Here is a 21,142-nt window from a genome sequence, read left to right as displayed (position 1 = left end):
AGGTGGACATCTACAGAGTCAGCAGAATCAGTGAGGGTATTTGGAAGTGGAAGTAGAAAGGTGGCTAGAGTATCAATAGAGATTATAAACTGACTTTAGACACATGGGTCTGAATTTCATTCTACAATAGAAAAAAATCCTGTCTCTGCTTGCTTGTGTGGGTCAGCTGCTTCTCGGCATTTCAAAAACCTCATGTCATGACTGCAAATCAGTTTTGTTTGTACAGACCATTTCCCACCACTACCTTTCTTCAAGAGGAAATCATGTATTCTAAGTATACCTGTACAACCCAATAACAATGTGAGAAAAGATGTTCTAAAAAGTGGAAAACTACTCTGCTTCAAGTTCTTCCTTATAAAAATTCAAAAAGATTTCTTTAACCAAACTTTCTTTCTTGGTAAATATCTTGAACAGAAGGAAATAATTCCGTAACATTTCATTTGGTGGAGGGGAAATCTGAGCTGGTATTTATTGCATAATTACACATTTAGCTTAACTGTGGGAGCATGTATGCTCTATGTTGACATAAGCATGATATTCCTGTTACTTATCTGATAATCTGTGCACAACAAGAAAAAATGGACCACAGCTGTATTCCCATGCTCTCTTCCCAATTGAAATTCTTGGTGGTCAATATTGATGATGTGCCCTGATGAGCATCATATTACTATTTTTTTCCTCTTTGGAATTTGCAATGGTGGCTATTACACAACATAAGGGAATTGCCTTCCTCCTCCAGTGCCCAGCACAGATACAAAGATATCAAAAATTGATTATAGTTTTTTATTCACTTGCTTTGCTGTTTGCAGAACTCCTATGTAGCCAGATACTCTATTCCTCAGAGCTCCAGGTAGTTATTACCTATTAACTGAAGATGACAATGGAATTACTTCCTGACTCACAGTTTTAGCTCTTGCAAGTACCCTAAAGTCATTAAGAAAGAAAATAAACTAATAGAGAAGTAGCATTTTAAGTAAAAAATAACCGACTCAGGACTCAACCCATTCCCACCCACCCAGAGAGATTTTGATATCTTTGACTAGAATGGTGAAGAAAGCCAGCAATTTTCTGACTTCTACTCCACATTAAAATCTTCCAAATGCCAGTCAGAATGAATTTAGAAGCCATCCTGAAATTTTTTATGATGAATTCTTAAATTATCATAATTTTCACCCAAACTATTTTCCAAGTAATTCATATAATTCAAATGTAAAGGTCTCAATCATATACTACTAGTAGCTGAATGGAATTATCCACAGGACAACTGAATTGCACTCAAATCAGATGTGATATAAATTGATTAGCCCAGGAGCAAGGAACTGGAAATCAGGATAACTGTATCTGTAGGGAACTAGCTTTCGAAACTTGGATAAAGTGGTTGTCTTCTTTGTGTTTTAGTTGAGGAAATTAAGATTTAGATAGACTTTACCAAGGACTTCAGATCCACTGCCTCCTGTAACCTTACCAACGAGAGAGAGAGAGAGAGAGAGAGAGAGAGAGAGAGAGAGAGAGAGAGAGAGATCTAGTTGCTCCTTGTTTATAGGCAACAAGGAGTAGTCAACATTCTAAGACTTGCCGAGGTCACAGCCAGAAGCAGTAGAGCCTGAAGAAGCAGGCCTTTGACATCCTGGCTCCTTCCTCCTCTATCCTGACATTCTCATTCCATTCCCTCCAACAGAGAGTGGTTGAGCCACACTACAAAAAAAAAAAAAAAAAAAAGTGCTGGGAAGACACAGACAAAAAGCAGGTTCTTCTCTTTCAAGAAGTTCGTAACCTCTTATGGAGCTTTAATTGTTCAGTGACCCCCACAAGGGTAGAAAATCCTTCACAATCTTGCCCTACACAGGATTTCCAGAGTGAGTTCTCTCAGAAAAGGAGAACAGAGTGGTGAAGAAGAAATAGCTTGTGACTTCTAAGAATTTTTCTTTAACAAATAATTTTTAGTATCGTCCTTTTATGATTTCTTGGTAACTAGTCCTTTTTACTTACTACATACAGGTATTGGACTATATTCTTTATATGCATGTTTGCTGCTATCTCAGCAACCCTGCAAAGTAGTTTCTATTATTATCCTGATTTTATAAATAAACTATGACTTAAATAAGTGACATGATAGTCATAATGAAAACTAACATTTATTAAGTGCTAGGCATTGATCAGAGTACTTGACATACATTATCTTGTTTAAGTCCTACAATGGTTTTAGGAGGTAGACAGCAATTTTATAGAATTTGAAAAATGAGGCAGGAAGAGGTTAAGTAACATGCTACCATTTTGCCCAATGCCAGGACCTGTGCATTTAACCATTCTATTATACTGCTTCTCATTACAACAAAATCTTATACCTTTGCAATTGCTTCACTACCCCTAGGGTCTTTTTCTTACAGTATGTAAAAGCTTAACAACTTCCTTTATGAGTCCAGACAGCAACTGATGACTGCTGCAGGAGTTAACGTTTCACTAGAGGCAATGTTCAAGGAAGTAGCTGTTACTTTAAGAGCATATAATTAACGTAGATCTCCTGTCCACCGGCATCTCTTAGGGTTCCAATTCCTCACACTACAGGCAAGTACAAAGGCCTCAAGGCAAATAGACTACTTCAAAATTCCAGTCTATGAAGTTAATAAAATATGTGTTGATTCTGTTTATAACGTTCTGCTTCCTCCACTCTGCAATTTTTTCTAATACGTAATCTAAATCACAGAATGTATGGTTTAGGAGAAACTTTAGAATTCAACTAACGTTCATTTTACTTATGAATTAATTTGCTGTTTCTGGAAATAATTTCCATTTAGTGTATAAAATAAATGTATGCTCATTACTACCTAGATTAAAATATAGAAACATAAAGGAAAAAAAAAAAAGCACTTTCTCAATATCCAAAGAAAATACCCTTAGGTTTTCACAGGTATGTACACATACATATATACAGATTCTAAACTTAATTAGAACCATACTATAAGAGAATTGTGTGCCATTCTTTTATGTTAACATAACATTGTATTCTAAGTATTTTCCTGTTATGAAATATTCCTTGTGATCTGACTTTCACTTGTGTGCTATATCCACTACATGAATATACTATGATTTCTAGTCAATCCATTGTTTCATTGAAGTAGTTACTATGTCAATAGATTGTGATGAAAAATCCTTAATTATAAATTAGCGTATTTCTCTAGTTCCTTATTTTTGATAGTTTTCTAAAAATGGGATTATAAGATCAAAGGTTATAAACTTATTTTGAGGGTCTTGATATGCATGCTCAATGGTAATACAAATTTATACCCTTACCAGTCTTGCTCACCGTTGACTAATATCATCCCCCTTAATCTTTACTCATTTCCCAAGTAAAATATACCCTGCCACTATTTTAACCTGCATTTCTGTGCTTTCTCGAGATTTAGCTTTTTTTTTTTAATGTCCATTAACCATTTGTATTTTCTCTTCTATAAGCCCCTTCATTTTATAGAAGAAAGAAAGTCCCATGGCAGTGAAATGATTTTAACAATGTTCAAATAACTTTCTAACTTGCCTAGGGAGGCATATCAGCAAACAGAAACTTAAATAACTTTCTGGTCCCCCGGACAAAATCAAGTATATTCAGTCAGCCAATCCCCAAACACCAATCCAATTCTGGGTCTTCTTACCCCAAATAAGGTTGACTCTGTGGCCCCAACCAATCAGATACTTTTTATTGATTTCTTCATTGTTCTTTATTTCTTTTCCTATAAAAAAAAGGCTTGCCATCCACCCCATTTTGCAGTTCTCCAGAAGGAGACTGTCCATTTCATGAAGTGTTAAATAAAGTTTGTTTGTATCACCTAAATCGTCTTCTCCAATCATTTTTTAACACCAAGATTACGTAGCTATCTGGAAACCAAGCCTAGATTACAAACTTAGTTCTTCTAACATCCAGGCCCGTGCAATGTCCACTACCCCATGCAGCTCACTTAAATGATAGACGCTCGGTCCAGAAATATCCCTTTCCGTAATTCCTTCCTGTATCTCAGGAAGTGCTGACAGACTCGCAGGACTATGAAGAGAAAGCTCTCCCTCAGGCTATGACAACAAAACCAAGGTTGCAAAGATGGACCTTTGATACTACACAAATTCATTAGGAGATTTCCTTTTTTAGATTTTTTTCAACACTGCAGTGTCTATCCTGCTAATAAGGGCCACCTATGGCAAATTGTGTTTCTTAAAATGTACACTTTGGAGCTGCTAAAAGTTTACCACAAAAATGTCTTCTATATCCAAATATGTATGAAACACAGAATGCTAAAATCTGTTTTTAAAGATTCACAAGTAGTATGAGAGTATTCAAGGCTCTGAGAAGAAACCCTTAAGCTCAAGGTTTGCAAACTTATAGAAAACCTTTTCTCATAAAAAAAAAAAACCAGGTTCTTTGAGAAATCCTTCAAGAGACACAAGGCTAGAGAATTAAAATGACTGAAGTATAGGATGGCCATATGGTGTCTACAAATTCTCCAGTCAGACCTGATAAATCCATACTTAATGAATCTACATCAGAAATCTAAATTCCAGGCCACTCTTTGAAAACCAGACATCTGACCTTTCTCTACCGAGACCTTCTACTAAAGCTACCTTCAAAGTTAGAGAAAACTGATTGCAGAGGGAAAAGGTTTAGTGCCCTCAACTTACAGTTCTGTTTTTAATGACTATTAAAGTTTCTTAAACCATCAAAGGCATTTTCTTGAAGATTAGGAAGTGGCCATAATTTACATTCATTTTGCTTTTAGCCGGAGGGTTGAATCATACAAATTTTCACAACAGCTTGCTTTAATTGTGTACATTAAACAGAATGAAAAACACTAACTCAACATTCACCATGGCTGACTACACCTGTTCTTCACCTGGGTCTAACCATGTGTCTGTACCCAAAATCACATCTAGGACGTCCCCAAACAGAGTCACCCTGATTAAAATTGGTTTTCCTCTTCTTGAGTAAATTCTGCGTCTTTTAAATCACAATGAAATAACCAAATTGTCCAAAAGTGAGATTCTGTTTAAATTCATATTAAAACATGTTCAGGAGTTCATCTTTTGAGAACAATTCCATTTTTAGAATACAGCCTGGCTTTCTCCTTGTATATGACAAATTCATTTGTGCATTCGTTGTACAAACAATTGTCAAGTACCCACTTTGTGACAAGGGCTATACTAAGTGCTCTGATCACAAAGACAAAAAAAGAAAATTCTTGCTCTTAGAGAGTTTATAGTGTAATGCAAAAAGACACACATATAAACTAACAATTCAAAAAGAGCGTAAGTGTTATAATGGGGGGATGTATTGTGTGCTGTTGGAATAAATAAGAGGGCAGCATTTGACTCAGCTGGCCTAGGGAAGGCCTCCTAGAAGGGGAGAGAGTTAACTTTGAAAGAATAAACAGGATTTAGGAAGGTAAAAAGGGGTATGTTTGAAGATGGAAAGAATGTGGCATAGTCAAAGAATCAACAAATAGATGTTATATCAGAAGCAGCGTTTGCGTGAAAGAGTAGAGATGAATGGATGCATACAAATTAACTGAGAAACAAGCCCAATCTTTAAGAGATTGAGGTCTTGTGAGAGAGAGAGATTTAATAACCAAGTACTTTACAATACAAAATAATATTCCATGATAACATATGAGCAAAACGCTCCAATGACTTCATCAAACTCAGTACTACATACTTAAAGAAATTCTACTACTCAGGATGAAGTACTTCGTTGTGAAAAGGATTGCTCAGACATGTAGAAAACTACCCAGTGTTACTCGTTGAATTGTATTATGATAGCCCTGACCATCATACTTGCCTGCCATAGCTAATGATAAAGTTCAAACTCACGGATATCTGGTGCAGAAAAGAGACCACCATGACAAATATTCTTGTAAAAAGATCAGCTGTAATGGAAACCCTTTTGATGACTTAAGAAACATGGTAATAAGGGACAAAAAGTGCAGTGTTGTTTGGGCCTAAGTACAATATATCAAAAACACAGAATTCTAGACTTGGAAGGAGCTTCTCCTCCAAATTTTAAATATCATCATCATTATCGCTATCATCATCAAGTATTATGCATTTTACTTTGCCTTTGGAACTGTTTTAACTCATTTAATATTCACAAGAATCTATGGAGTAGACTCTATTCTCAGGATTCTGAATTTAAGGAACCAGATAAGTAATTTGTCCAAGGCAAATGCTAATAAATGGTGGACTTTGAATTCCAACCCCAGTAGACAGGCTCAGGAGCCTAGGTTCCTGAAACTCCATGCTCTATGCCCCAGCACACAGTGGTCAAGAGGAGGAAATAAGGGCCCTAAGAGGTTAATGATTTGCCAAAGGTGAGAGAACTGATTGGGCCTGATGCTTTATTCATTAAGGCAAGCAGAGTGTGAAATGTAAATCACAGTATCATACACTAAGATACAGTGAAGTAAAAAAAAAAAAAATGCACTTTTTAAAAACAATAAATAATTAAACCTAACAGAACTGTAATGAGAGTCTTGACTTTCTTCACTGCTGAGGATCTTAGCACAATTTTGATGTTGAGCTGTGACATCAATTTTTCTACAAATATTTGTTTTTTACAAACAACTTCATAAATAATTTTCAATACAACAGTACCAATGAAAACCAAAAAAAGTAAGGAAAGAGGAAGAAGAAGAGAAGGAGGAGGAACAGGGGAGGGGCTTGATGATCTGATGTAGGATTGGAGCTGAAGTGAAAGAAAATGCAATAGTGATAAGCCAGAGACCAGTCTGTAAATCAGATACATCCGATATGTGCACCTCTCCTGGTTCCACCATTTACTTGAACAAAGTCTTTATTCTTCCTTGAGCTCTGTTTCCACCTCTATACAATAATTGATACCTTTCAGGATTGTTCAAATAGTTAAATGTGATTATGGCTCAACCAAAGTCCCCAGCAAGCACACACACACTAGGCTCCATCCAAGTCAATCCCCTTCCTTCCTCTTTCACTGCAGGCCGATCAAAGAAAGTTCTTTCTTTATCTCATTGAAAAAAGTTAACACTGTAATAAGGGATAAATGTCATTAAATATTTGTCAAAACCTATACAATGTACACCACCAACTGTCACCCTTAATGTAAACTGTGGGCTTTGGATAATCCAAATTGGCTTATCAATTGTAACAAATATATAATACTAATACAAGATGTTAATAAAGAATAACTGGAGGGAAAGGGCGTATGTGAGAAACGCACTTTCTATTCAATTTTTCTATAAACTTAAATCTGATCAAAAACAAACTTTTATTAATTTTTAAAAGTTATCAGTTGAACCATCCTTTGACATACTCTACGATTTAGGCCGAATTGACTCTTCAGTTAACACCCAGACAGAGCTAGAAATTTTTCTAGAGAGCTGTACAGGGCCAAAACAACAAAAAAAGAAACAAGGCAAACCACAGCGACTTCTTGCTCATCACGCTGCCTGGCGTTTGGGCTCCAAACATGATTTTAGTCAGGCTGTGTAGCAATATCCTCACTGAGGATCTGCATATAACCAGCCCCTCAAGTGCCACTCAACTGCCATTAGGTCTCCTTGGCCCACAGGCCACTCTCCCACAGGGAGGCCCCCCCACGTGAAAGCACATCCAGAGCCAGTGTTACTTCTGCACACGAGTTCCCGGTGCCTCTGTGGCCTACTGAGTTTAATTGCGTTAAGAGTGAAACTTGATCTGCTTACTTTGGCAGAATGGAGGGAGGGCTGCAGAGAGTGGGAGGGTGCAAAGGTGCGCTCAGTCAGCAGGATTAAAAATGCTTCATGTAATGGCTCCAAAATAAAATCTTCATAAACGCCACAGGCTGCAAACAACCCATCTGTATGTCTGATTAGATGACTTACTGTTCAATAAATCTGTGTGGGAGAATGCGGCCATATATAAGAATGGCATCGAAGAACAATTACAAACACCAACAAGTCAGAGAAATGTTTTTAAAAGAGAGAAATGTACAGAGTACACAAGCAGCCATGGTTAAAACGTGTTTTTTAGAGTCTCCAAGGCACAAATAGGCTATTTTTAAAAAGTTGGATTGCAAAGCATCTGTCTAGAACTGAGAACACATTTACCATAGACAGTGTCCAGACCAGCTGAAAAATGCAGTTCCAACTGTGATATCCCGAGTACTGCATAAACTCATCATGATGGAAGATGTTTCTGTAGGAAACCACACTAACATATCTGTCCTTTAAAATGCTGGCTAAAGGTATTGAGGCTCCTCTGCTCTGTTTCATTCAATTCAGCACAACCAAATTCCAGGGCACCATGCTCCAGGGGTGCCAGGGGTGCTGTTTTCACAGACACCAAAGTGAACAGTGCTCCCTGGAATTATTCAATGTGGGGTTTGGCCCCAGTGTCTGCCATGGCCTGAGGAAAAGTGCTGGCTGCAAAAGAAACTTCATTCACTCTTTTGGCTTCAGCCCTGTTCCACTGCCCCAGAAGGAAGCAAATAGTCCTTATGAGGGATAATCATGGTTTGAGCGCTTGAGGACAATGGGAAACACACCATGGTGAAAGAGCTGCCTCTAACATCACTCTTAAACTACCAGGTCTCCTGTCTGGCTTCCCATCACAATCACTCAAGCACCACTCCCAGAGTTTTGGATTTTATTTGGCTGAGTGGAACCAGGTATCTGAATTCAAAAGTTCTTTAGGTGCTTCTAGTGAGCAACCAGGATTGAGAATCACTGCTGTAAACAACTGTAAGTATAAGAAGAGGTCAAAGGAGCTGTAGTCCCAAAGACTGAAGTTAGGTTTTCTGGCAGGTCTGAAAACCATCAGGATAGAGTGGGGTGGGGCTGAAAGCACCAGGAAGAGGCTGAAAGCAAGACCTAGTTTGGAGGTGATTGGGGGAGGGATAGGGAAGAGGGGAAAGAGATAGGTTGGCCTCAGACAGAGAGGAAAGGAAAGAACCTTTCCTGACAGCCTAACAGGGAGGGCCATTCCTAGAAATCCAGTCACATGTGTGAGATGTAGACACAAGACAGTGGCTTCCTAAATTGGCAAAATTGTTAGAAAGAAAACAAAATCTCAAATAAAAGAAATTAACATGAAGTTTAACTAGTAAAATTTTGTGCTACCCCTAGTTTCCATTGCATTCTAACTTTTCCCTAGCTGTGAATCTTTGAAGACAGTTAAATACATATATTATAGCAATAAATTGTATTACTCACAGGCTAATATTTTCCATGCTTTTTTTTCATAATATGATAGTTCAAGATGTGATAGAAAGGGTCATTTGGGTTTAGGCTGGAAGTAATAGATCTCCATAAAATCATTACTTGCCAAATCATTATTGATCGAATTAGAAAGAAAGTTGAGGCTATCTGCTTAATCATCTGTTGCAAAGAAGAAACATTCAAACCTTCAGGTCTGTAAATTTAAATCTCTTACATCACTCCAAAGTCTAATTCCCCTCTGTATTCTTCATGTACCAATTACTTCCTCAATTCTTCAATGAAACAATGGCCATTATCTCAAGTCTCTTATAACACTTTTTAACATGGATATGAACCTCAATCTTGTCCACTGGAGCCCATTTCACTATCTCCAAGCTTCTGCTTGGGATAAGCAATTTGTTTTTTTTCTACTCAATAACAAAAAAATGAAGATCAATTTTTGAAAGAAAAAAGAACCAATTCCTTTTTGAAAAGAGAAAGCAAAATAATAATGCATGATATTTATGTCAGACTCTTGAGCTCACACATCTCTTTGTAGGCAGACCCCAGTTAAGCTTTTGAACTAAGGACTTGGACAAAACTGTTCACTTTTTGAACACTTTACTGTTTAGAAAGAACCTCAACCTACAATATAAATATGTTACTTAAAATTTCTTAGCCTTGCTTTCATCCTCTGTACTGTGGGGATTCGTAGTATTGATTTCGTAAGATTACTGTGAAGATAGCTTTTGCTGTTGTTTTCAATTAACAGAGAAATTCAACTGCCCTCACATCATGGGCACATGTGCTCCTTACCATGTCAGTGTCTTAAAGTCTTAAGTCTTCATCTTAAAAAGTCTGAAAAGTCTAGGTCTTAAAAGTCTGAAGTCCTACATCCTGGGTTTTAAAGTCCTAAGTTCAGCATCTCTGGCTATCGAGCTAACGATTCAGACATAATAGGTGTAAGCACAGGGCTGGCAGTAACGGCAAGCCTGCTGGGAAACACCCTGTGATCTCTGGCCATGTCCCCATGAGCTTACATGGTTGTCCTTCTTAATGTAGGCAAACGCTATGGGGGGGAAGGGACGTGCGAGGACCCCAGAGTCTTCCTACCAATGAATCCTGTAGCCTGTCATTTCCATGTACCATGGACCTAGCACTCAAGCAACTAACAAAGACCCAGACCAGAAAAGTGACTTTTTATTGGGAGTAAATAAAAACCAATAGTTCCCCACAAAGCAATTCAGCAACAATGAGTGAGGCAACATAGCATCTGTAATGTAAAATGATGGATCCGCGCACTGCTCCCTCCAAACCAGAAAAGTCAAAGCAGCAGTACACAGGCTTTATGGCCCAACGAGAAAGATTAAATGGGTTCCATCTGGGAGTCTTGACAACGCAAAGCTAGTCCTGCCTGAGGAAGTTTCCCTACCTCCTCATCCTGAAGCCAAACTCTAAACCCAGAGTGTATTATAAACAGATATTTTTAATGAGGATTTATGGGGCTACAGGTTTTATTCTATTTCCTTGTGCCGTAGTACAGTAAGCCCACACTTAACATCGTCAATAGGTTCTGCAGCTTTAAGCAAAACAACATATAACAATTTTATCAATTTTATCATAGGCTAATTGATATAAACAAGAGTTTAGTTCCAGTGGCATCTCATCAACATTGAATGAAACAATATTATTCGAGGACCTGCGGTAATGTCTTAAGAATTTGGAAGATCAGCTAACTAACACCAGGCGGAAATGTTCACATTGTGGCATGATATTATGGCCTGAATTTTTTCCCCCAAATTTCGTATGTTGATGTCCTAACCTCCAGTACTACAGAATGTAACTTTATATAAAGACAGGGTCTTTCAAGAGGTAATTCAGTTAGAATGAGGTCATTTGAGTGGGCCTTAATCTGATTAACTGGTGTCCATATAAAAAGAGGAAATTATGACACAGGTGGGTTCAGAGGGAAGACCATGTGAAGACACAGGAAGAAGACAACCATCTACAAGCCAAGGAGTAAAGCCTCGGAAGGAAATCAACCCTACTGGCACCTTAGTCTTGGACTTCCAGTCTCTAGAATTGAGAGAAAATAAATTTTTGTGGTTTAAGCCACAAATGGCAGCCCTGGCAAATTAATATGCATGGTAAACAAGATACGAGGAGGATATAAAAATCAATGTTAAACTCTTTGGGTAGCTAATTAATATAGTCAAACGGCCATTTAATGCCTGCTCCTCTCCGACTAATAAATCACTCTCTAGTGATCTATTAATCACAAATCAATACCTCCAGCAGCAGCTATTTTTTTTATTGTTCCAAACATTTTAAGACCTTAAGGCATCAACTGTTTTCCGACACTTGAGCAACATCACTTGTAAAATTCTGTGGCATTTTCTATTGTGTGAAAGTCACTAGATCTTAGCAGCAGAGGTCACCGTCAATGAGAAGATCAAAGTTACTGAGCCATGACATGTGGTTAGCAGGAGTCTGATTTTCTTAAGCCCAGAAAAACATTAAAAGAAGAAGAAAGTAAGGACAATGAAAGCAGAGGAATGCAAGAGAAAAGGCCCTTGCGTCTGTCATTTGAAATGAACTGCTGATGCCCTGACTGCTGTGGAACAACAGGCCCTTACGTCAGGACCACTTCCTCTACGTTCAATGACAATGATTTCATGTTAAAAGGGGTTATTTTACATTTCAGAAATGAGTCTGAGGTATTTATTCCATATTTGGTAGAAATCAGTTCTTCAAGTACACTTGCCTTTTAATCCCCATCTTTCCTTTTTTTAAAAAGTATTATCACTTGGACAAATTGGCTTTAATCAGCAGGCCAATTGCCCTCCCCCCTGGGAGAAGCCAAGCCTGCACTAGGAGAGCTGCTGTCCCAGCGTAGGTCCTATGCCGGAATAATAATGAGACAGGGAAACATGCTAACTTCAATGTGAATGCTTGTTCTACCACTCACTGGTGAGGTCGTCTTGGCCAAACTAAGTTCTCTTAGTCTCAGTTTTCTCACTTGTAAAAAGGGTTAAAACACCAACCTATGGTTCTGTTGTGAGAATCAAATGAAAAAATATAGGTGAACATCAAGCACGGAGTGTTTCAATAAATGTTAGTGTTCTTACTACTAGTAGTCATATTACTATTATGACTATTACTGGTAATACTCATCAAATATTTTCTTTTTCTCTTTTCCCATAATGTGCCTCCTGTTGACCAACTGGCCTATCTCCTTGAAAAGTGTCCCTTACCCATTCCCTCACTGCCCTTATATTGCCACTTGATTCTGGTTGTCACCAGTCCACGGAAATAGCTGTGTCAAAGGCTTCCAGTGACCTAATTAACATAGCATATAGAACTTTGACAATTCTCTCTGATCTCTGCAGCATCTAACAGTGTACCCTCTACCACACTGTCTGCATAATTGCTTCTCCCGGTTTATGTGCCTCAATATACCCCGAGTTCTCTTTCTACCTCACCAATGCCTCCTCTTTTATTTGTGCCACCACCTTTTTCCCTTCTCCTGGTCATATTGCACCATTAAAAATGTGATACTTCTTAAAAATTTGACCTCAACTGGCTTCTCACTACATATCACTCCCACAGTCTTTTGCATCCCAAAACCACAGCCCTCCCCCCTCCCCTAAGCTGCAGTTACGCATTCACACTGACCTGCTGGCCTCGTCCCACCTTTATGCCCTTGCTCTCTCATCTGCCCTCTGCCTGGAATGTCTTTGCTTCCATCCTTATTAGTTAAAATCCTTCTCTACAGATTAACACCTCCTGAAATGCCTCTTCCAAGAAGCCCTAAGACCTGATCAGTCCATTTGGAAAGATTTTCTTTCTGCTATTGCAGAAGAACCACATTTTCATTAAACCAGTCACAGGGCATTTATCACAGCAGACCGGATGGTGTAGCTGTTTATCTGTGTGTTTTGAAGGCAGGAGGACAAAACTGTCTGCTGCTCGTGATATGCATCAATAAATGAAATCGGCAACTACAGCTGATCTAGGCCTTTAGCATTCTTGTAAAAATGAGAATATGAACACACATTGACTTCTTTGAGCTCTTCCCATTTAAATGGAGACATCTCTATGAGTCTGGCCTCTAGAAATGTTGTGTCTAGTTTCCTTTTCAAAAGGAAAAAAAGAACAATTAGGGCCACCACTTCTCTTAAGAGAAACATCTTGAGTTGTTGCCCATAGCTCCATATTTGTCCCCCTTTGGTTAAACAACTTCCTAAATTCCGAAACAAAGATACAGAAGACAAACTTATCCAATTCACACACCGCGCAAATCCAGGAAGGTTAACTCTTATCACTGAAGACATAAAGATCCACGGCCTCACTAATCAGAGGCTGGGATGATGGACTAAAGCCAGTAAGTTCGCTTTCAACAAGCACACATGTAAAATCCTGCATTTCCAAAAATCAATTGCATGTGGATGGGAAAGAGCAGCACTACTTTGGCAGCAATTTGTGAAGAAAATAGTCTGTCTCCAAATGTTTGAAGGAGAAGAGACTTGACTCTGTGATTCCAGGGTGTAGAACCAGGGAGACTGCATAAAATCTCAACTTACTTTTAGAAAGAACTTCCCTTCAGAGTTGTCCAGTAATAGCCAGGGCTGAGGTATAGACACAGATAAGGATCTCAGAGAGGGAGTATGGATTCTGGGGTCCCTTTTGAATGTGAGAATGATTTCCCTGCGTGATTATCCCGTGCTCACCTCTGCAGCCTCTTTTCTTACAACTCTCCTCTCACATAGGTCTTTTCTCCTTCCTTAAACTCAGCATACCTCCCACACCAGGCCTTTCCGTGTTTTGTTTGTACTATTTTATCGGCCATGAATGCCCTTCCCACACTCTCACCAACCACTCCATTCCCCTGGCTAAATTCTGAGCACCTTTGAGGTCTCAACCTCCCAGACCAATATTATCTGATTGCACAGAATTTTGTAATAACCTTTACCACATGTTGCACACCTTACAGGCATTTCATTATTTATTTGCAGTCTTTTTTTTTCCAAGTCTGCCTTTTACTCTGTCTGTAAGCTCTTTGAAGATAACAACCATGATTGTTCTGTGCATTCACGTATCTCCAGTCCTGGTGATTGGGCCTGGCACAGAGAAGCTCAATAAATACCAGTGAGTGACTGGCTTACACCAATGGAAACACTGGACCAGTAAGAAAAACTGGTGGAAAGAAGAAAAAGAGCGAGGACAAGAACACTGCATGTTTGAGTGACTATTTCTTTCCACCTGATGACAGTTCACAGGCTCACCATGGTGCAACCGCAGAGTTTCAAATTCTCAAGCATTTCCCCCTAAGGTTGGGCTCCTTGCTACAATGGAGCAAAATCCTGACAAAAACAATAACTCATCTTCTTATACATTTATCTGAAATGGTTGCAAAAGGCTCCAATACTGGAGGGTCAGGAAAAACTAAGGACAGGAGGATTTTACATCGCCCTGGTTCTCTCTACACTAAGCGCCTTGGTAGTCTATGAGTGCAAGGCTCTGTTTCATGCTTCTACTCAATCTGTGAAAAGGAATCCACTGAGAACGAGGTTGCTGACCAGAGTTAAGGCCAGGGAAGTAATGGGTTGAGACCTATCCTGCTCAATGAGATCTGGAGAGAAGCTATGTTTCCCATTTCCCTTTTCTTTATACCGGTATATTGAGTAGCTTGCCACATGTTTGCTTCTTTCCAATCTTCACACCTGTGTTAGCCCTCTCTCAAAGAAGAAATATTTATTGAGCATTTATCATATATCATGCACCGTGCTAGGTGCTTTCCAAATGTCTGTTAGACCTTACAAATACATGGTGAGGTGAATATTAATACCCTTATGTACTCTTAAGGAAACTGACTATATAACTTGCCCAATATTACAGAACCAAAGAATACTGTAGACCAGGATTGCAATCCAGTTGAAATGTATTCAAAGGCCACACTTTTTTTTTTTTTCAACTGTACTACTCTGCTTTAATTTCCAGGATCTCCTATCAGTACTACCTTTTGGGTTTAAAACAATCACTAATACTTATTGAACAAAATAGAATCATCCTACCATTTTCTAATAAAGGGGGAGATTTACATATCACAGAATTAAATCATTGTCTTATGTTGTTGCTGTGTTGTCTTCCCAAAGAGGAACATCACTTTTACAGGAAAACCAAATCTGGGCCATGAAAGGGATTTGATAGGATATACCCAACAACTTTCAAACATTTGGATTGGTCCTCATCCGAGAATTTCGATCCCTTCTGAAATTCTCCTAACTTCACAATGGTTTCGACTAACAATTTACAAAATGAAGAATTTTTGTGCTAACAAGCAATGTAGACCTTGGAATGAAAACACCATGGCATGGTGTGCGACCCCATGAGATAAAGTCCTGGCTCATTTATTTTAAGAGAAGAATGTAGGGAGCATGTTTAAGTACTAAGCAGCTGATAACACTTGACAGAAGGCAGAGATGGGATCCCGGGGAGGGGCAACACCCAATGGAAGGACTTGGGGCTTAGTGAGTCCTGGAGTGTTATCTGCCCCTGTCTCAAAGGAAGCCAGATAAGAATATTTCAAGGATCAAGTTGAGAATGAAGAGTGATATTCAATCTTAGCAGCCTTTGCATGATATGCACAAGAAGTATTTTGATATCATATCAACAACCCCATAAATAGGAAGGGCTAAGAGTGAAATCAAAGACTACTTTGCTATCCCCTTTAAACTTACCAAAGAAAGGCTGAAAACATTTAGTCAAAAATTTCTAACTTGGGGGTGTCCGGTTAGCTCAGTTGGTTAGAGCGCGGTACTCTTAGCAACAAGGTTGCCGGACCGATCCCCACATGGGCCACTGTGAGCTGCGCCCTCCACAACTAGACTGAAACAACTACTTGTCTTGGAGCTGACGGGTCCTGGAAAATAACACTTAAATAAATAAAAGTTTGGGAAAAAAAATCCTAACTCTGCAAGATCCCTATACTCTGTCTCCAGTGAGTAGTTTCCCACCCAAACATGATATCTTCAGACAGCTGGAGGCTACATTTGTCAGAAAAGCACCGAGATCACAGCTATATTTTCTTATCTTGATGGCCAAGTCTTAGAACCCTTTGAAATGTTGCCCCAGTCACCGAAGTGAGAGAAGCTATAGTACAGACAAAATGCAAGATTTCATTAGGGAGTTGTTTTTTTCCCCCCCAGCCCTTCAAAGATCTCTAGTTGAGCTTCTCACCTGGTAGCACAAAAGCTATTAAATCACTTGAATGAAAGGGTCAGGTTGCAAGCTGTGCAAGTATGGAAGCCAGCAAGTCCTGTTTGGACCACCCAGCTCTCCAAAGGGGTAACAACACCAGATTCAGACAAGATAAGAGGCTGCCGGCCTAAGTAACCAACCCAGAGACACAGCGTTTCTAGAGAGTTACAGGATCCCATTGTGAAGAACGACTGTGTTCTCGGAAAAAAGTGGCATTTGTCTAACTCCCTATACCGGTGGTCTTGGTTATTTGTGAGAGAAAGAAAATGTAAAGGATATATACTTTTTTTAATCTTAAAGAAAAGCAGTAAGCCAAATCTTTGGGGCCTGTTCTCAAAGCAAACGCTAAAGAGTTCCCATTCTATTGTATGCCAACTCCAATAAAAAATTAAAAAGAAGAAAGTTCCCATTCCCCAATAACTGAGTTTAGAAGACTGAGCTGTATCCATCAGTGTCAGAATATCATTAGGGAAGATACCAAAACTCAATAATTCAGCCCTATTGTCTTATTGATGGAGAAAGTGATGCTTGGAGAGATGAGGTGTCTCATCCAATATTGGTCAGCAATAGCTAAGATTGGAAACATTGTCCATACTGTTCACATTGGTCACTTCAAAGTCACTGGAAACTAGCACTGAGTCTGGCACGTAGCAGGCACCCATGAATAACTGGACTGTGGAGAGGGGAAAAAAGGAAGGGGCACTGATGACCACATCCTATTTTCTTTTTACTACAAATATACAATGTCAAAAAATATATATATATATACAATGTCATAAATATACAATGCCAGAAAATGTCACTGAGAATGGGGATGGAGACTGAGTTCTTACCTTCCTATGTTGTCAAATGAGGACCTTAACATGATGGAGGAATCACTTCCTGTTTTTCCCACTCCCTGTGGGCTGGTCCAATCTAAACTCAGTTTCTATGAATTACACTGTTCCTGAACAGTCCCAAGGAATCCAGCTGAGTTCTGCCTAACTCAGGGGCAGAGCATCCCAGGAGGCTGATAAAGAATTAAAACAGCCTTGGGCTTAAAGTTTCCAGGACAAATATTGCTTGGCCATGTAGGGGGCAGGTCAGATCCTAGAGCAGGAAAATGGTGTCCAGGTAGCTTTGCCCAACTCCCTTTCTCACTCATGGGAATGGAAAGACAGAAATAGAAAGGGGAGCAAGAAAAGAAAAAAGGAAAAAAGATGAAGTTGGTGGGAAAGCTGGTCAAAAAGCCATGGTTTGCCAGCCAAGCATGCAAAACCATGTTGCACATACCTTATGTTCAACATCAGCTCAAACTCAAGCTTATGAATTAGATAGGAGATTTAATATTAATCAAGTACATGACAAGAATTTAATTGCTAAGGACAAGGTAAAGCAGTGCTTATCCAAGTGTGACCTCACCTGCCTGGGAATCACCTGGGTAGATTCCCGGCCCCACCCCAGGTCTAAAATTTGTTGGGGGTGTGGCCTAGGCACCTGCGTTTCACTAAGCACCCTGGTGGTTCTTATGCACACTTTGAGAATCTCTGATGGAGTGAAAGAGCCAAAGCTAGTTAACATTTTCCTAGTGTTCTGCTAAAGACACTTTTATCAAATGTAGGCAGGAGAAGGAAGAGTAACTCTTCAGGCTTTAACTAGAGCCAGAAATGACAATATCAGTTTTCCAGAGCAGAAAGCTAAAGAGCATTTGTGTCACTAGATCTGGTCCACAGAGCAGCCCTGAAGAGGTTAATCTCTCCAGCAAGATTCCCAGGCCATAAACTCCAACCAGCCTCCGGAAATGCTCTTTTAAAGCTTTGTAATTCATGCCACGCCACAAGACTGAGAGCAATAGTAAAAGGCAGGAATAAAAGTTAAACGCCTTAAAAATTATTTCTGTGATCCAGATGAAAACTAAAAGAATCTATTTAGTACAGCACCAAAAATTCCTAAACTAAATCTGGTTGATAAGCAAAAATCAGTCAAAAACTTCAGAACAATTTGATTTCTTTCCCTTTCCAACACTCTCTTTCATCCCCATTAAAAAAGATACTGTGTTTTTAAAAACACATCCAAACATAACTAAACTAAAGCAAAAGTGTCCAAAAATCGTCTCCTCCAAATTTCCATATCTTTATACCATGAGGATATTATCTGTTTTGTTAATTTTTGCATCTTTTCCCTTTGCGATTTTATTTGGCTGAGAAAAACCATTCTGGGGGGAGAAAAATCACAAAATTTTAAAATGGTTATTTCATTGGTGAGTGCCATTGGAAATGGACTCAAAAGAGAGTTATAAATTTTTATTACATGATAAAGAGTATCCCATTTTTGGCATATGGTTTTTTAACACCGCAAGTTACCAGCTTCTGAGTTTACATGAAAATTAAACTTTTGCAAGCAGACTCTACATACTTCTTACATCATTACTTGGAGTTAATGCTACCACCATGCACGCAACTTCTGGGGCATTCTGCTAACAGAAGGGTCACAGTTAAGATGAGAGGAAGTATATAAAGCAGATACTTACAGGTAGTGGTTTTCCTTTCCAAGCCTCAAAACTAGGAACCCTTGGCCCGGGCGGGCGGGCAGGATCAGAGTCACTGACCGGTTAATCTCTGGTTTAAAGAGAGGAAGGGGGAGGAAAAACAACACAGGGAAGTAAAGAGAGCTGAAATTCCAGTCTTTCAGGTCAGCTGAGTTTTAGCTTTCTTTGTACTAAAAATCCATTAACCCACCCAACAAGAAAATATAGAATTGAAGTTTACATACACACTTCACCGTCTTTGCTGGTCTTCGCCAAGGCTGCTGCTGCTGCGGCTTTGAAAACTTCCCGATTGCCAAGCCTCAGGACTCCCTCTGAGAAGAGCATGATAAAGGATGCCGGCAACTGTTTGCAGGGAGCCCGACCTCCCTGGCGGAGAGCCACAGCTCTCCAGTCCCTTCTGCTGGTTGGGTCCGCAGGGACAAAACTGAGCTTTTGTTAATGAGGTTGGTTGCTTCTCTTCCTTGTCTCTCCCCAGCTTCCTTTCTCACTATTAGTTATATACTAACTGCTCTGCCACTGGCTGAGTCGAAGCTGCCTCTCCCACCCGGAGCCGGCAGTACACAGATGCAATGCTCAGACACATACTACATAGACAGTCACTCAAACACACCACACACGTGCACACATGCTACACACACAGAGGCACCCGTGGGGGACACACCCACACAAACCCATTCAAAGGCATTTACACACACGTTCACACAACTTCACACTCACGTGCACGCATACTCACACATACTACACACACATAGGTACACACAAACGGGCTCACACCCACTCACATACATACTCACACAGTTGTTTCCTGCACCTTCAGACTCTTCAAACATACTTTTTTCCTGAACCTCTTTTCTTCAAACAAATTGCCGTCCTGAAGGGTTTTTATTCATTTCACACAAGATGCCCAGCGCTCAGAAGGGAGGACGAGAGGGAACTGGCCCCTTTTAGCTTTTGTCACAGCATTCAAAGGAAAAGATAGAAGATTCTAGAAGTCTCTTTTAAAGTATCATCTTCGTTCTTCAGTTTATAAGGCTTTTTATGTGTCTGATTCTTTTTATAAATCCACAAAAGTCCCATTAATCTCACCTCATTTGCATATAGTTTATGAGCCCCCTGATTCAGACACATCACAGGTCAAGAAATATCCTCTAAATGAACTGAGGTTCATTTAGTCAAACTTATCAGGATTCAGTGGGTGGTTGAGAGTCCTGTTTCTTAACACTTGCATACTAAAATGCTTTCCTTTATTTCAGCTCCACCAGAAAAAAAAAAAAAAATAATAATAATAATAGCATATCCTCTGGCCTAACTTTTAGATTGACCATATATAGAGAAGTTGGACTGTTATCTCACTTTAGGGGAAATGTTTATATTGAGATGTGTCCTGCTATTCTAAATCTTAGCCAAATGTACAGGGCATTATGAATGCAATTCAACCTAGATGTGGTTTACCCTAATAAGACACCACGTCATACCCCTTTCCTTGGAAAAATGAGGAGAGAGAGGAAAATGGAAAAGGGAAGAACATTATATGAGGAAGGAAGGAAGGAAAGAAAGAAGGAAGGAAGGAAGGGAGGAAGGAGAAAAAGAAATGAGTAAGAATACAAAAGAAGAGAGAAAAATAATTATTTTACTTCAAAACATGGCTTATAAATATTACATCAAAACATGTTTTATAAATACCTCATCATATGTATATCAATGAACGATATACATATACACTTACTCAGAGTCACTAGGAATTTAAAATCTTCAAGAATCTCTTGATTCATTCCATTTCTCTAAGTATAAATGGGTAAAACTTCTTGAAGAATCACTAAGCTCTTTATAAGTAAACAAACATTGTTTATTAAACACAGCTATTAGTAAACAAAATATAGTGACAATGAATATTCATGTACTAATCTTGAAAGGGCAAGAAATAAATAAAGCCTTTGTGATACCAGGAAACATGTGATAGAAAATTTTGTTCTCAGATTGAATTTAAGAATTGCCTCCCCTTGTGAATGTCATACCTGTAAAGAAATGAAGATGATTCTAGATGCTACCAGTTGAGACACAAAATCCATTTGATAAAGAAATCCTAGTAGATAGCTGCATCAGTGTATTTCTGCTAACATCTGAGCTAAATAAAGTTTATGAATTAGCATAGAAAAATAAATAAATATTT

At 39.0% G+C, this 21,142-nt stretch overlaps 1 protein-coding gene across 4 annotated transcripts in view; it reads right to left on the bottom strand.

Annotated features, from left to right (window-relative positions):
• Positions 1–19,475, bottom strand: part of FREM1 (FRAS1 related extracellular matrix 1) — a 155,766-nt gene extending 136,291 nt beyond the window's left edge. For all 4 annotated transcript variants that reach the window (XR_013994416.1, XR_013994417.1, XR_013994418.1 and 1 more), the window contains exons 1-2: positions 19,197–19,475; positions 18,955–19,042 (exon numbers count right to left, since the gene is read on the bottom strand). The gene's annotated coding sequence lies outside the window, so the exon portion shown is untranslated. The remainder of the gene's footprint in view (positions 1–18,954; positions 19,043–19,196) is intronic.
• Between the last annotated feature and the right edge of the window lie 1,667 nt (positions 19,476–21,142).

This window comes from Rhinolophus hipposideros (assembly GCF_964194185.1).
Source record: "Rhinolophus hipposideros genome assembly, chromosome: 11".
NCBI lineage: Eukaryota > Metazoa > Chordata > Mammalia > Chiroptera > Rhinolophidae > Rhinolophus > Rhinolophus hipposideros.
Note: the sequence above shows the minus strand (reverse complement) of the source record. Positions and strands in the feature narration are given on the sequence as shown.